Below are 12,826 nucleotides of genomic sequence, written 5' to 3'. Positions count from 1 at the left end.
AGCAGGAAAAACAATCTGTGATTACATCTGGAGATTGCTTTGCATTGTAGGTAGTAAAACAATTAATAACTTAGAAAAACTCATCATTGCTTGTAGGACCATCTCAGAAGAATGAACTGCACAAAGAAAATTATTTTCCCCTTTCCCGTGCGGTAACACTCAACTCCTCCCCATCTTTTCTGCCTTTTAAATGCATCTCAAAAATTAGCATGTTAGAAAAGCTTGAGCTCATGCTAAGAACCCTTTGAATATTAACATAATTAATGTCATCAGTAACACTCTGAGTTTGCAGAAACAGCAGGTGAATCAATGGGACTGATGTATTAATATGAAAGAAGAATGTGACCTTTAAAATCCATAGGGCTTTATCAGGATGCAATTTTAAAGTGGGTTGCTGGTAGCTCAGTGGAAAGAACAAATCTGAATGTAACTAAGGAGAAAGCTAGTAGAGACACCACATACACAAGGGAAACTAAAAATACAACTGAAACAAAACACTGGGGCCTCCTTTCAGAAGATGCCCCAGCTATTATCAGAAGGTGAGGCAGCTCACAGGACAGCTTGAAAAGCCACTCCAGAGCACACTATGAAAAGGGAGAGGCAATTAAAAGGCAAACATTCCTGCAGCTCAAATCTGGCTGGATAGAGATTTTTTCATCCAGAATGCTTAACATTAAGTTAAAGGCTTTAAACCCCAAAACAAGTTGGAATAAAAAGACAGAGTGATTCACTTTACTCACTTTTTAATTTTAGCATATCAAACAACCTTCCTTCCTGCAAGTGAACACTGGAAGTGATTCAGCCATTGAAACAACTTCATTTCATCTTCACTACTTCAGAACATCCAATCACTTCAACACAGCTGAACTATTATGATAATATTTCAAGGTTCTCAGCAGTAAGTGAACTAGAGGGAGTCTCATGGAAATAATCTATCAAGGGGTACTGGTGAGTAACTTCATTTTCATAGATGAGGTTGTAACCAGAAGCCCTCAGAGGAATTTACCTCCCTGTAAATCATTATGGCCTATTGTTCTTTACAGAGTTGAAACTCAGGATGTCATGACAGTCATGAAACAAAATTAGCTTTAATGGAATCAGGTATTTTAAACATTGATATGCCTCTTTATTTTATACCATTATTTAATTGTTTTAAAATATGCATTATATTGGCTTGCTTAGAAAAGCAAGCTTGGCTTGATTCCACATCATTTTTGCAACACTGTAGGAGTAATTTTTTTTTAAAACTTGTCTAAAAGGATCTTCACACTTCCCCATGCTGACAGGCCACAGACCTGAGCAGAGGGACAAAGATTTCCTTGGCCAAATTTTTAAATTGGATAAATATGGCTGCTTAGCTGGCCTTTTCATATAGTTTCACTTGAATGACCTGCAGCTTTGTGTGAAGTGTGGAAAAAATATCCTAAAAGGCTTTAAAAAGGCAGTTTTATAGAGCACCATTTGTGCCCAGTCAATGCTTTTGTTCCTTGAAGGCCTCTGCAACAAATTCTCTGTTGAGCCAAGTGATGTTTATTGAAAATGGCATAGCTGGGCATCAGCAGGTTCCCCTGCTATTCGGTTTATCTGTCCTCTGAACTCTGAGAAGCATTTCAGTCTGAAAGTGTCCCCCTGGTAAAATAAGCAACCGACAACACAAAAAGCCTAGATCACTTCCAACTGCCAGTGCTTATCTTGTGACTATGTGCTTTTCCCCCATTGATGTTTCATTTCTTTCTTCTTCACCTCATGTCTCTTCTTACAGAACTTTCAAGCACCAAAGAGATTACTTCTGGTAATCCTCAGATTTACCAGATCCATGTATTTTAGAATAATATATAATTTCCTGGAGGTATTAATATATCATGCACTTCTAAGAATAGATCTGCAGAGACTGGAAATGGATGGGAGATGTGCCTTTGGAATGAACTCATTCACTGGATTTGCACAGCTTCACACTGCCACTATCATCTACTCTGTGCTACCCCAGACAGGAGGTGAATCCTCTGTCTTAACTAGAAAGATAGGATGTCCCACTGAAGACACAACACACTACAGCTCAGTGACAACGATTCCTAGTACTACAATGTGCTTCAAACACTTCAAATAATGTTCTCAAAGTAGCTTTTTAATAACTGTGTATTGTAAAGACTGGGAAATACACATGAAGACTTGCCCAGAGCCACACAATGAATCAATAAGAGAAGAGGAAGGAGATCTCAGGAGGTTTTTGGCTTCAAGTCTTGTGCTTCAGTAGAGAAGACTGCTTCTCTTTTTAGAGAGCCAGGAACTGTGCTCTCTGGCTAATGGAAACTCTTACTCCAACTTGGAGTGACTGCAGTAGCACAGATTGCTGCAATCACGCTGCAGAGCGGGTGCCAGTGGTTCCCTTCGCTCCGTGTTTTTCTTGCTTTTGGTGGTTTCTCAGTCACCCTAACTAGAAAGCAGGGTGGTTCTGAATCACTGCCAAGCACTACTAATGGAAGTGGGGAGCAGGAAGGAAATAAAGATGACTGGTTGCAGAATTAGAAGTACTTTTTAGTGTCTAAAATGGCATATTAAAGCAGGACAAAAATAAGAGGTATGAGCTCTGACAATAGAAGCAAAATGCTTCTAGTTAGAAAAAAAAAACCAGTAAATCTATGAATCTTAGCAATACTATTATTGTTCATTAAACAACTTAAAACCACCAGAAACATAGAACAGTAGAGTCACAGGTGAAAATACGTTTGTTCCCTTCTTCTTGGTTCTTTTTAATTCAAACCGAGTTCCTGCAAAAATGCTTAATTTCCTTTTCTTTTCTGTTTTTTAACTCTGGACATTCAAGCATTTTCTGAGCTCAGACAAAGTGCTCCAGTTAAGTCCATATACAGGTCATGCTTAACACCAGAGGTGGTTTCATTGTTCATTTAAGACAAGAAGTCAGCTAAGCTAAAAAGTCTCTCCCTCTCTAAAAACTGGAGATGCCCCTGACAGGCAGTTTCTGACAGGCAAGGTTTTTTACATACAAGGCTTCCTTCAAAAAAAATTTCCTTAAGTTTAAAGGGAGCCCAATGACTGAGTAGGAACACAGCACTTTTTCATGTATTCACAGTGTCCTCAAAAATGCCAGCTCTGGGAACTGGAGTAATAATTTTGTAAAACAGTCAGCAGTTAATCTGAAAGGACAAAGTCTTGGGACAAATGCCATGGCTGTTCATTGCTGGCAGGGACAGGCAGACACCATTTTGTGCAAAGTCACCATCCATTTTGTACAGAAGGATATTCAGAGATTACCATCTAAAGGACTCTTAGGAGCTGAACCAACATCAACATATTTTGTTGAAGTCCAAACAGCCTGATACCACCTTCATTTCATCAGCACTCTGACACAGTCCTTGAACATGGGCAGTGAGTGGCGAAGCCCTTAGTCTAAATTTCAGAGAAAATGCCAAGTCTTGAAGCTGGTTAAAATAGTGGAAAATAACCTCTGTGCTAGGCGGACTTGTGCTTCCAAAATGAATGCCATTAATCCACCTTCAGTAAAAGGATCCATGAGTGGATCCATAACACTGAGGTATTCCCCTATATGAGGTGTTGTAATGGAACCGTATTTTGGGACTGGCTCTGTCCATGTCCAATGAAGCTTCCCAGAGTTGGGTTGCAGGCAGGTAGCCACTTACAGGGAAGTGTCCACCCTGCTGCATCTTGCCCTGTTTCCTTTTTTCATCGTGTTATTTCAGAACTGGTTGGGATCAGAGCCACAGAAGGTCTAAGCACAGTCCTGGAATAAAAACCTTCTGGAAAAAAAGCAGTAAGTTCCAGCAGCAAGGTTTTCCTTGCTTAACTTTGCTTGAAAATGTTCCAGCCTCACCAGAGCCAGCTGAGAATGGGTAAGGACTTGTTTTTCACTCATTCCTCTATTGCTTTTATGCAATCTGTTAACACACAGAGTTGAACCTGTTAATGGGAAATCTTTTAAATTTCAGTTATCTGCCTGCAGTTGAACTCCTACATATAGGACTGCCATCTTCCTTTCACAAAATCCCATGCAGAAACATATTTATTCATTTTGATGGATCTCCTCTCTTTGTGAAGGATGGTCTGAACATTTGCTAATCCTAACTGATGAGATTTCTCCACGTAGGCCAATGACAAGGAGAAACAGCAGCTTTGTTAGCAAAGATGTACACTGTGACAATACAGCTGGCACCTGGACAGAGATGATCAGCCTGAATGGGTCTGGCAGCTCCTACCCAGAATGACTTTGGTGTTCCACTGCACACCTCAGCACTCTGGGCCAGCAATACAGCCCAGGTAACGAGATGGGTCTGCACACAGCCAGCCCAGACACAGCTGACCTTCAAGTGTTCAAGCTCCCCACAAGCCTTATCTGTGGAATTTTGAGCCTATTCACACTTTGGGAGTCACCACCTATGTCTGCTGTCTCTACCAGAGGAATAACTTCTTGTAAAAAATACTGGCTACTTTATTGCACAAATAGGCAAAGCAACATTTCAGAAAAGGATGAAAATGTACTCAGAGAAGCCTCACAGGAGCTAGCTAGATACTTTGCAAAATGGTAACTGAAGCTTACTTGAAGTTAGAAGAAGCAAACCTATGGGGAAGACAGTTTCTGTGGAGTGCATTTTAGTTCAACCAAGATGAGCTGCTTGGCTTCCTAACACTTGTTCTATTTATTCCTCTACTACAATCTTCTCAGTGTGACGTCTTTAACGAGGAGATCACAACATCCTCTCTACTGGCCAGGAAGATTAAGCAACACACAAACACACACCCTGAGAAAGCAAGAATCTTTGAGATTTAACTCAAAATCTATGCTGGTTTGCATTAAAGATTTCACATTTAAATGACTGAATGATGTTAATCTTCAACTCGTATTGGACTTTTTATGAGAAGGTATTATAGGATAAAAACAGTTTCCTTTTGAAAAGATTTTTTTTTATCACTATATAAAAGACGCCTGCTGATTTTCCTTAGGGTATCTTATGTTCCTGGAAAATTTGAATTTTATGGTGGATTTGCCCATGCCCAGGTGGCACTTAGACCACCAGCAAGGGAACAAGGGGTTTGTTTTTTTTTTCATAAAGCTCAATAAATACACCATTCCCTACTAGAATGATCTCTGATATACAATCAAAGTCCATCTATTTTTTAACTCACCAATAATATATTTTGTAGTATTTCTGCACAAGATTCATTGGTGTAACAAGGATCTCAAGAACATAATGGAAGTAGTTAACCTCATTTCTATGTTCACATTAGTAAAAGGCTGCTTTAGGGTGAGAAGCAGGAAGAGAAAAAAGAAGATCACAGTTGAAACAATAAGAGAATTTATCTCATCAGTAGTCTGGCCATATGTCAGAGCAAGTAAATACAGCAGCAATAAATTAGGGTGGGTTTTTTAAATTAAAAAACTAACCAACAATCTTAGCTAGAACTGCGTAGCTCTATGCTGTGTGGCATCTGAACAGCCTTTCATTTCAATAAGTCTGCTTTAATTGCTTATTTCCTATCTTTTTCCATTGCAAGACAAGGATGCCATTGAGGATACATCTTCCCTGATAGGGCAATAATGTATGGTAGGATCAACGAATGTCTAGCAATTCAGCAACACCTGGTTCTTCATTCCTTTTCTGCCATTCCTTTGGACTGCTGCCCATGTGGAAGATCAGCACCACATAGTTCACACCTACAGCATTCATGTACTACCTAGACATTTGTGTCTGTCAACATTAATCATTCTTGTACTGTCATAAATTGACATTAAGCAGGTGATTTAGAGTGTTCACGAAGGAAACAATCCTGCTGGCTTGGTTACCTCTCTCAGATGAATACTGTTTACTCAAGAATTTTACTGTAATCTCTGTTGGCAAAAAATATTCCACACAGAACAAATATATATTCCGACATGTAGCGGAATCCTTTTCCTCAGTCTTCATTAGGAAAAACCCACGACAAAACAAAACAAATACCAAACTTAGAGCAGCTGCACACCCAGAAATTCTGCAAAACAAGGGAGACACACATGAGTCCTCCTAGACTGAATTGGATGGCCCTTAAATATGCCTTGGAGAAATGCTGTTCTGTGGAGAACTATTGGTAAGAGAAGTAAGGTGCCTTCCATGAAAATGTTCTCACATGGATGCACGTACTAAGAAAAGAGAGAGAAGAAATAGCTTATTACCAAAGAAGCAGCCATCTCCCTCCTCTCTATCAAAGCACCCCTACTAATACAGAGCAGAGAAGAGAGGAATATATTAACATGTGAGAGTGGAAATCCAGACAGGAAAACCAGCAGTTGCTTGCAATAGTTTAGTCCCATATTTTTTTTCAGTGGAACTAAACAACTTGGCCATTCAAACTCTACATCATTAAAAAGAGCAAGTTTCAAGATCAAATCTCTTTACAATCCTACTTTAGTTCAATGATGAAAAAGGTGCAGCAAGTATGTTGTGTGACAGACTCACATCATTTGTTAACATATTTACACATTGAATATGTCCTAATGGAGACAGGTCTGGAAAACAGCTTTATTTTTTTAACCCCAGTTGAGTTAGCTACTCTTTAGGTCTGAAACCTTCTTCGTTTCCAGGATAACCATTACCTAGTGCTACATATAAATTTCAGATGAAACTTTATACTTCATCTTTATTCAAGGGATCAATGGGGACATTTCTTCCTGTTACATTTTGGGTTTAACACAGTAAATTGATCCACTCCATTAAAACCATAAGAAGAAGATTCTGTTTCTTGGAGCTACAACCAAGACAATGAAGTCTTAGCAAGAAGCAATGAAGAAAAAGAACAGACTCTGAAAGCAATCTAAGAAGCCTCCTGCAGAACTTCTGAGATTTCCAGAATTCCTTAAATGTAAATTCCAGAATCTCACAGCTTCAATAGTAAGATTATTCTATGTCATCTGCTATAAACAAAGCTTTCTCCAGTAATCCTCTCTGGACTAAAATTAAAGCACTTCTTCAGATCTACAAGAAAAACTAGATGATTTGTGCACACCTACAAAAACTGTTGGTATACTTTTTCTTCTGAAATTCATGACTATGTCCACAAACATTTGCATAGCTGATAAAAACTACTATACACAAAATAAACAACTTATTGGCACAGCAATCCTAATCAGTGTTGCTGAACACACTCTTCTTTCAGTAGCAAGCAGCATGAAGAAATCTGAACCCAGAGCAGTGAATACAGAGGCTCACAAATCAACTGTATACAATCAGGTTTGTTAAGGCCTTTCTGGGACTTAAAAGAACATTTACTCTGCCTGGTCAGTCTTCCTTGATTCAGACACTGATCAGATCCCAAGAGAAAGAGATGTGAAAGTGAAATCCACCTGCTTCTGCACAGTAATTCACTCAACACCTGTAACTTTGTTTGGACACAATACAGTCTGGTAACTTAATTGCTTATCTGTAAAAGATGGGACTGATGATCTCATAAGCAGGTTTGCTTTCACTTAGAGGGTACTGGATGGATCTGTTAATGAATGTGGCTAACACAGTTTTGTGTCTTCTTGAACACATTCCTCTCTTCTCCATTTAGTGTGTGGGAAAGGTGCAGTCTGTAGGTACTTCCTACGTAGAACAAAAAATCCACAACCTTGCTCTAACTTCCAGAAGACTCAAACTCCCTGGAACTGGACACCTAGGTATTTGAAAATACCTGCCCTGGCAAGGAGAACTCCACACCACAATGGTGCTATCAGTGGACAGTCAGATGTTAGAAACATGGAGGAAATCAGAATTTGTGTATATGACAAGTCAACATCTAGAGCGATATTAGCAAAGACTGTGACAGGTCCTTGAACATGAAATCTAGCAACTGGGAGAGACTCTCATTTTAAAAAATCCTCTACAGCAGACAGGCTGGCAGGGCAGAACCTAGGAGTACAGATTTTTTACATTTGAAAGATTTCTTACTTCTGGTTAACTGCCCAAATGCTGGAAGAGGCTACAAGCACACTGGGGAGAGATCTGTTTCTGAGCTGGTACTTAAAACACTCCTCCATGCACAGGAGGGCAGGTATCTTTAACTCTGGATATCCAAGCAATAGCAGCTATCACAAAAGTCTTCAATGTTATGTATTTGGTGAATGTTTGGTACATGAAATTTTACTGCCTGAGGCTCACTCACCTCTTTTTCATAAGGGACAGAGTTGTCCCTAAAGAAAAAGTCCTGCCCTTGACTTTTTCTATTTCTTATAAAGCTGATGTTGCTTAGCCTCTTGGTCTTCCAGGGAATCAGGAAAGAGCAGAAATATAACTGCCTTCAAGAGCATACTTCAACTTGGGCTGCTGCAAACAGAAACTAGGCCAGCAGAGATGATAAGTGTTACTGTCAAGTGAGGTCTCCACCTAACAAAGCAAAAAATCACCATTGAAAAAGGCTGTTCGTAAAAACCCATTTTAGGGAAACTCTGTAGCTCAGTTTTCACAGAGACTTGTCTTGACTTCAGAGAGGTCACTAAAAAAGGAGAGATTAATTTGTGCAAAGGACTTGAGGGACGCAGGGACATTTATTTGGCTATGGAACCTTTACACTGTCTGTTATCACTGCAAACCCCCACCAGATCAATAAAGCCTGCAGTCATTATGTCTGATAGCTCCTACCTTCCAGGAAATGAACTTGTGAGTTTTATTCTAATTGTTAATAGGCAGGTGCTCACACCACCAAAATCAGCAGTAATGGGAGCACTTAGATTCTGGTTGGCAGTCTCAGTGAAGGTATGAATAAAAGGTCGAGCACTGCACTTCTCTTGACTTCACACACATTCTGCCTAAACTACCCTTGCTCTACCCAAAGAGAATTTGTTTCTCAGTACCTTATCATCAAAATGTTAATTTTTACACAGTACCTTTCATCAGCAATTGAATGAAGTATGAGTTTGTCAAAGCATAGGAGCCAATCCAGATTAAGGCATGGAGTGAATTTAGAGTGGGGCTAATGGGCTCTTATTTAACCCTGGTCTGGATGTTCTTATTCTGCATCAAGAAGAGTCCAATTCCAAAACTATGAAGTTACTTCTGTGATTCAGAACTGGACACATTCATCCTAGGATAAAGGTATTCAAAAAAGCAGAAACTTATGATTTAGTAAATTTTAAGCACATAAACCCTACAATTTTATCCAGATTAGGGCTTTTTGCAACAGCATAGTCATGTCTTTGATACTGGGAAAGGAAAGTACAGACACTGCTTTATCTCAGTGAGGGACATTTAGGAAGTGTAGCTACATCAGTTCAAAATCTCCTGGCACCAACAAGCTCCACACTGCCCAAGCCAGTTGGCATAAAGATGGTGTGTACTCCCTTAGGGTGGGATTACAGCTCCAAGTGCTGTTCAGGAAAACAGGCCAGACAATTGAACTTCCTTTTTCAGGTGTGCTCATACCACCTCTCTCACAAGGAATGCTAAAAACCGACCAAAATGAAAGAAAAGATACCCTTCACAGCTTGCAGAGCAAATGCCAATTGCAGCCTCCAGGGAAAAGGTGGGACAAATGCTGTTGCTGCAGAACATCTGTTAATTAGTCTATAAGGATTTGTGTTTATGTCAAGAGTGAAAACCAACTATTGCAACAGAAATAACACCGTTCTACTGTTTTGTTCAATCTCATAACAATATGCATCGTATCTGCCTGAGTGTGACACTGCAGTTGCTAGGGCAGAAGTCACTCCGCAGTCTAAAGACAGTTTACTCAAAGGACTTCAAGCTTTTTTGAACCTCTGCACCTTTAACACCACCCCAAAACATCTCACACACAGTGCATCCCTTGCTGTTCCAATTTGGTGTTGTTCTGCAACTAGGGATACATCTCGAGATCACCACAGGTTCTCTGGGAAAGCAACTCAGTATCCTTGAAATGTAGCAAGAGCATCGCAAGGGGATTTAATCTTACTGAGATTTCATAGTAAAACAGTATTTAGCCCTGGCACTAACACCCTTCACTTAATAAACAACATAAAAATTCAAATCAGCCAGAGGAACAGCTACAAGAAGCACTTTTATAAAGTGCACAATGACAAATGCCAGTCTCCTATTTGCTGATGCAGCACAGCAGGGGAACAAGCCACCCTTTTCCTGGCATTAGCTTAAATGGTTTCTTAGATACACAATCCGTGTGATACTTGCCTGAATTTCAGTGGAGCTACAGATGCTTTGGGTTTGTGTTCTGTTTTGTTTTTCAAGTTGGGCTATGTGTACATGAGAAATGGGCTAACTTTAGTCTCACAAACAGTACAACCCTTACAGCCAGGGCCTCCATGACTAAACACGAACAGCATGTTCACTGCCAGCTACCCTATTCTTCTGGGGATGAACTGGCAAAAAATTATTATGAACACTCTCAACACCAAGTCAAGGAAGTAAGTGAGGATGTGATTAATTAGGTGAATGTGAGTGGCCCTCTAAACTGATAGGATAAGACCACAGTGAGAATCAGAGGTGGTTCTCCAGGGGACAAGAGAAAAACAGGCCACAGATCTGAAATACTGAAGTAGTTACATCTCTGGAACACTACACAAGTCATTGAAAGAACCACTTTACAGTATCTTTTAAAAACCTGTCTTTCCTGTCATGACACTGTTATTTTTGAGAGCCAGGAACAATTTCTGCTGATAGGAGGCTGCTATACAAACAAAAAGTTGACAACTCATTTTAGGACACGTAGTATCAAAAATATAGGACATAAAAATCAATATCTGCTACATTGGACATGAGTACGTTATTTAACAAAGTGAAAGCAGTAAATTAGCCTAAATGGCAGGACCACATGCTGCAATATAAATGAAACAATTTTTGGTTATCCACTTAAAACTGACAGGACTAAGATTATTCAAGGAAAACAAGTTCATTATCTTGTCTCTTCTGAGGAAGGAAGGAAAACTTAGAGCACACAGACCAAATGGAGAATCAAAACAAAATTGAAAATACAGTCAGGAGGGATTGATTGGCAGTTGCATGAGGGAACTAATCTTGTAAATGGACCAGAAGCTGTTGAAAGCAGAGGCAGAGAGGAGGAATAAAGGGGGATTTACAGAGATTGAAGCAGAACTCTCAAAAACAAGGACTCCATATCAGAATTACTGTGCTTTTTTAGGAACCTACTAGAATATAAGAAGTGCTTGATTTTGCAGTGTGGATTAGTGATTTGACAATTCAACCAACCTAACATTTTACAGTGTTAAGACAGAATGGCAGTCTGGAAAGAGAGTCAGTTGTTTGGAAAAGAACTACAGCAAAACATGGAAATTACAAGTAAAAAAATAAGTTTGAAACAACATTAGAATAGGTGAAATACTAATATTTGGTTCTGAATGTTGGTACTTTTATCAGCCTCTACAGATAGACTAAGGTGATTTCTACTCATGTGAACCCCTGAGCATGTCACTGAAGGATCTCTTAAAGATGGATGGTCTGTGCCCCAACCAGCATCTCTCTTCTTTAATATGCACTGAAATTAGATGAAAAATATGTGGAGATAAAATAATAAAATCTCCACCATAATGCCAAAAAAGCAATTATGTCTATTACTTCCAAGCAGCTCCTATAGCTTTTGTTGTCAATAACATCTACAGTTACTTTTATGCTAAGATTTTATTATTTTAATCAAAGTCTATTAATATATTTTTCAGCTGAAGCCACAGAATATCTTACTTCTGTGTGAAAAAGAACAGCATGTATAAATAAAACAGCTGTAGTTCACAAGTGGATTATTATTTCAATTTAATTATTGATAATAATAAAATAACAATAATTTAGTTACACACAGCTCAAATACTGTTTTTAAAATATTATTTTAGTGTTTCAAAGCGTGAACTTCATAAGCATTTAAGGTGAATGCTAATGTTGTGAAGTTATACACAAAAAGTTCAAAAACTGCCATAATTAGCATTATCTGCATGGTTTACAGGTGTGCCTACATTAAAATATAGTCTTTACTTATTTGAATTTCCACCTTTTCAGACACTCCTCTGCCTCATTCACTGCATTTGCTATTTCAGAACTGGCAAAAATGGGACTAATGCAAACAATGTTATTAAGAACTAAAACAAGGTACTACTGTTTTATCAGTGAAATAATGCATGAGACCATCATGAACCACAAAACATTTTCACCTGGCTGCTGGCAGGGCTGTATTTAACTGAGAAAGAGGGCCTTGATGAAGGTAGTATGGTTGGAGGTTCTGGAGGAGTAGGGGCTTACTCTGTAGCTGCCTGTTTAGTGTCTCACCTCTACTTTCTACAGCTAGGGAGGAGGAGGTGATGGTGGTGGGGCTGCCAGTGGCAAGAAGGGAGCTTTGATTTTTCTCTGAGGAACAGACCAGAGCTCTGAAGAGGTAAGCTTATTGCTTTCCTGGGCAATCTTTGTTTTATTCTGTAATACTTCAGTTCAGGATACTTGAAAATACATCTGTAGGTTTGTGAGGTTTTTTGTTTAAAACTCTGAAGAACTTAGTCTAATGGCAGAATGGAGAAGCTAGGAGAACCAGGGAGCCACTTCTTTCTTTCTGTGAAGCTAAATGTTTCCCTGCAGAAGCTGAGCTTAAGGTTAGTGTTATACTAATATAATGCAGTGCAGGTCCCTTTGCAGGAGTTGCAGGGGAAAGCACATAAAACAGTTCCTTCTTGGAGCTGTTTAAATACTGTGTTTTTATGGCAATAGTGTAACTGTAATGATTCCTCATGGATTAATGAGGGAGCTATGAATGAACAGCCCAAACTGGATTGAGAAATCTATTGGCTTCTCTTCCTCCTTTTGGAAAAAGTACTTCAAAGATAACATGCTTTTGTTCTCCAAAGTTGCCTGTG

Source organism: Chaetura pelagica, unplaced genomic scaffold (genome assembly GCF_000747805.2).
Source record: "Chaetura pelagica isolate M959 unplaced genomic scaffold, ChaPel_1.0 scaffold20, whole genome shotgun sequence".
In the NCBI taxonomy this organism is placed as follows: Eukaryota; Metazoa; Chordata; class Aves; order Apodiformes; family Apodidae; genus Chaetura; species Chaetura pelagica.
This window is presented reverse-complemented; position numbering follows the sequence as displayed.